The sequence below is a fragment of the Dipteris shenzhenensis genome, chromosome 29 (genome assembly GCF_047967505.1).
Source record: "Dipteris shenzhenensis isolate YYH24624 ecotype China chromosome 29, Dip_SZ_1.0, whole genome shotgun sequence".
Taxonomy (NCBI): Eukaryota; Viridiplantae; Streptophyta; class Polypodiopsida; order Gleicheniales; family Dipteridaceae; genus Dipteris; species Dipteris shenzhenensis.
The window spans coordinates 41,623,252-41,628,881 of record NC_141624.1 but is presented as its reverse complement, the minus strand read 5'-3'; positions in this window follow the sequence as shown (position 1 = coordinate 41,628,881).

The following is a 5,630-nucleotide window of genomic DNA, read 5'->3' as shown; positions in this document are numbered from 1 at the left end:
GGCACCTAGTACAATGACATTCAACAACAACGCGGGCTAAATGGTGAAGCAACTAGGTATCAATGCAAACTAATCTAGAGGCTAAGGTGCTCAGCACATAACAATGACTTAGACTTCAAGGTAGCCATCTAATCGTTTAAGAGACTCTCAAAAACTACAAGAATGGGCTCACAGTGGTTCATAAGCATAATGTGAGCTCATGGTGGCTCATAGGCATCTTCATCAATGATTGCAGAGCCAACTTCACGGGCAACAAACATCCCTGCTCTACCAAACATGCATCAGGATCTATAGCGTAGTACTTCCATCGGCCTTCAATAGTGACTTCCATCATGCCACTAGACCACATATGGCTAAGCAGCTCCCAAGATGATCTTCCACACACAACCGTGATGGACGGCTCTTCAATGAAAATAGCCAGTAGTTTCAAACCATAAACCCTCACAACCTCCATGATGACCTCCAATGGGCTCCACAACTAGATGAGGTAGCAACACTTTTGAAGCCCTCTACATCAACGTCTCCTCCATTGTTGTCCTTGTGGCCATTGCCCTTCACCACACCACTGTCATGGCTTTGCATCCTGTAAGCCCTCACAAGGTCTCTAGACTTGAGAAAATGCCACATGGTAGATAGTCTCATACCAGGGTTAGCTGAAACTAGCCTAAGGTTTAGTGTTGCTTCCATAAGATGACACGTGTTAGATAGTATTTAACTTGGGTTAGGTTCAAAACACCTTGAGTTGAGCTTGGTCAAGGGTGTGCCACATGGCAACCTCATCTTTATCCCCCCACATGGCATTGCCACCTCATTGCCTACCATCTCACTGCCACCTAACCAATCCAAGTCATGTGCCACATGCCGGTCAATATGCCATGTCATCATGCGAGGATTACCAAAAAGAGAGCGGAGGAAAGCGAGCGGCCACAAATAAGCGAGCAAGACTTAACATGATTTGAGTGAGCGAGCTCCCCATCTATTATCTGAATCTTCTTAGAATGATTGGAGAAATTGAGATGGACATAAGCAAATCAAACATATTCCAACATTGAATGTGCCAAGCTTCCAACTCACAATTCCCCTATCTTTCATCCTCATACTGTCGCACTACATTATTTGTGGATACATACATACATAGAATGACAAAAAAATTGGGTTTGAAAAAATAAAGACCACATCAAATTCATCCATACATGATGATAAAATATGTAAACATGCCGATGTGCCACATATACATGTCATGTCTCCCATGCTTACATAGGATCTGCCATACATTTGATCCCAAACATGGAAGTAAAACTAGCTATGACATAGCTTTATAGAGCAAAAAAATACACTACATCTGATTCACTAGGAAAACATGTGAGGATTCATACATAAACTATCTCCACACTAGAAACTTTTTGGTGTCATCTACTCAATTGAAGTTGGTTGTCTCCTGCCCCCTAGAGGTTGAAATAACTCAACCTTTGTCAGAGCTGGCTGGTGCATAAATTGATGCACTTTGTCACTCAATCCCAGCACTGTAGTGAGCACAAAGTAAATGTGCTTGCAAGGCATGTAAAGTTTTTTACTTTCCTCCCTCTATGTGAAGTCAAGGCATGTGCAACGTGTAAATTCTGAAATTGACATAGAGTATGTAAGGCCCTTCAAGATTGAACCAGATGTATGAACATGACTCGGGGGGGTCACTATGTATAAACCCTCTATATCACGTGCGTTCAAGGACTATATTTAAAATCCCTTATCTGTAAATTTTTTCATTAATAAAATGTACCCCTTTTCTATACAAATCTGTAAATTTTTTCCAAAACTATTTTTAATAGTCCCTTATGTATATTTATTTCTGTAAATTTTAGGAATTAAAAATATCCTTCTTTTGAACTCACGTGATAGGGTTACATATGATGAGTGACCCCCCCGAGGAACATGAAATACATGTACCTCATTTGGAACTATAATATTCTCTCTAACAACCTCCCCTTTCTCCATAAGTGCCTTGTTAATCCTTTCAATGAACACTTTATTCAATTTACTTCTCCATGACACCATCTTACCGTCACGTGGAGGACGAACATGGCTTGGTGTATGTGTTTTTTCCAAGTGAGATGGTGGTCCCATGTTACTGACTACATCATCTGCCTCAAACACAAACCCTGCCTTCATGAGGTTCTCCCTCTCTTCCATCGTAATAGATGTCCCGCTTGCAACCTTCCAAACACCTAGGGTGTTACCAAGAACACCTTGAATGGACATATCAACCTTCCAAGTGTGGGTCACAGAAGTGTTGTAGAACCAAACAAACTGCTCTGCCACTCCATTAAGGTGTTGTCTTCTTCCCTTGAAGCATGGAGCTGGCACACCATGGCTATCATTTCTTCCAAGTGCATTTATCATTGCTCCACATCGTCGTTGAGTTTCCTGTAGGTATCTGAAGCATGTGACAACATTGTGTGGCTCAGTTCTCCTAATCGTCTAATTGGCATCATGCATCTCTGTCTCTTTACAAACCTCCTCCTTGGAAGGACTCACAAACTGAAGTTGTCATATCTTTCCAGCCACTCTCCTTGTTGTGAATGTAATGTATTCGGGCCAATGACTATCAATTGCATCTATCATAGATGAACATGCGGAGATCCTCTTTCTTCACACACTCATAGGCTCTGTCATTCGTCTACTCATCTCAAGAGAGTGTATCCCACAGCCTCCTCTAGCAATGTGTGTGTTAAAGCAATAAGCTTATTCCTATCCCCTTTACTAGATCCACTTTCATCAACAATGAGCTTTCGGAGGGTTTCCAAATTTGGTCCTGTTCCCAGATGTTTGGCAGACATGAAAGCATTGTAATGAGCACATTGAAGCACACTCGTTACCAGGTCTATTGCACAAGCTTCATACAATGAGATATGTTTTGCATAGCCATGTGTTGCTCTCATGCTTGAGTGTTTTTTCTTTGAAAGATTTGTAGTTGGAACAAAAGCTAAATGTTCATCCTGTTACAAGAACATCCCCCCCAGTGGGAGACTCTAACATCCCACCAAGCTAACCATGTCTGTAGTGTTGGCAATTTGCTCTCTTTGACATGGGCCAGAGACCAATACAATGTTAATTGTCTCTTGCACTGGTCAGCATAAGCTGTTGTTATTGCTGCCCTTCATTTCCGACACATAACTTTATGCTCTTCATGAAACTAAGGCTTTATGCACCTTTTTTTGTGATCAACCATGCTCATCTCCCAGTGGAAACCACATGTCCTTTCTCTAACCTCCATCACATTCTAAGGGGCCCCATTGTACACTGTGTGAACAGCAAGCCAATTTGCACATGCACCATCTGCCATGAAGCCCCGAAATTCAGGTGCTTCAAATCCACTCTTCTCCATCTAGTTGTTCAGAAGCTTCCAGAATTGAACTTGTGCATTTGTATCTTGTACCTTAAATTCACAAATTGCTATTGTTTGAAGTTCTCCTATGAAGGGGTCATATACATGAGCTCCCATTGACGACCATCCTTTTACTCGATGGACATAGTCAAAGTGAACCCATTGTGACTCAAGGCTTTCCCCAGGATGTACATGATTCACTAGATCCATGCCACAACCTGGACCAATGGTAGACATTTTAAAAATATGTGGTTGCACATCATCTTGCAATTGTTTGGGAAACAAAATGCTTTGCACATATGGGTACTTGCATCTCCATTTTAGATCCATTATTGAATCCAATCCTCTATCTCCTCCTCTAGCTTCACTTCTTGCACTCTACACCACTCTTTGAAGCTTCCACCTCTGTGTCATTCGTGTGATGGCATCCAAAACCTCTTGAAATTGATGATCATCAAGTGTTTCCACATTAACCCCATCCTTTGAAAGCAACATATCCATCATCACATCTTTTGCACTGACACCTCTATGTTGTTGCAAGAAGCATTTGCATTCATCTTGGCACGCATGGAAACAAGATTTTCTACCTGCATTTCCTTCGCACGGCTTGTGCCCTTCTCTATAGGATGGTCATGAAAACCAACATGTATTGCACATGTAGTTGTCTTTTCTCTTTCATGTGGGAAGCAGTAATATATGGAAGCACTACATTCATAAACACACTCTGGGATTGCCAAACAGTGCTTGCATAGAATTGACCCCAATGCAAGATCAATTGGACTAGGCAAAGGAGGGTTGGCTGCTTTCCTTTTAGTCCTGCAAAACCAAGGAAAGAGGGCAATAAACCATTATGTGACAACAAAGGAGAGGAAAGGAGAGTAAAGTAGAAGCAAAGGGGATGCAAAACAACACACAAAGCAAGCAATGTGTATCATTCAACACTCCCATACGTTCAAGATAAGAGAAGTCAACATTAAAGCACCTTAGGTATCCAAAACATCTACTCATTCTGACAACACTATAAAAAAATTCTTGTGAGCAAGTGGAATATTTTGTCCAAACATGCCCATCTGCATTTTGTTCCATGCCAGACATTGGTGAACCATTGGAACATGGGGGAAGCTCAAAGACAATATATCCATCATAAGTTTGAGGCATTTCTATAACCTTCTCAATCTCACATGCAAATGTGAGTGCAACATGCAATGAGCTATTCAAAGGCATCCTCTCGATCAGGGAAACAACACTAGTCACATCTATATTTTCAAAGTCAATATGAGTATTTTTCTTTCGAATAACTTCAACTCGAAAGTTAGAATGCTGTTGCCCATTGATCTGGAAGCCCTTTTGACCATCCTCTAGGTCCACTACTGGAAGAACTATTGCAATGTCATCCACTCTAGTTTCTTGATGCAGACTAATGTCCTGGGCCTCAAGATGAAAGTGATCTTTGATATCTGTTATTGAGATCTCCAATATGGGAGTGTCATAACGGATGGATAGTGTTGAAGCTTCTCCATATTGAATGACCACAGATGAAGGCATGTATGTACGGTGGGAACAAAAGATCCATGGTTGCCTTTACAAAAAATATGAAAACAAGTAGGACTAGTAAGGAACAAAGGACAAGAAATGTTACCATGTATCGTAGGTCATAGCACAATGAATAGAAAGCTACTGGAGGTGGCAAGTTATGAGAGTGTATGTTTAAAGTCTTGAGGTACCAAGACAACCAGTTGTTCAAACTCTTGGAAGTGGCAACATAGAAGGAGACATGACAGATAGCAAGAGAGCACTAGAGAGAAAAGCAAGGGCCGATTGTTGTAGAATGGAGAGAAAAGCAAGCAAAATGGAGGTGATGCACTAGAGTTGACAATACACGTGATGCAATGGAGATGTCAATACAAAATGACATGGTATTGAAACACTGGTGGTGCCACCAGTGTGATGATCACAAGTGGAGCCACTCATATTTATTGCTTTCCTTAATTTCATTAAATATTTGCTAGAGAAGCGGCCATCATTCCAAAATATGACCATAATTATTTGCACCTTAACTGTCACAACAAATAATGTCCACCATCATTCATCAAGATGTGGGTCAAACACTCTCCTTGAACATTCATTCATTCATCCAAACGTGTTTCTTAAAGACTTACAAAGATGTTCATTATTTAACTTACAAAGCATTTAGCTGGTAGTGGACATCAGTTTGGTTGGACAGCAATTCCCACCCATGAACAACAAT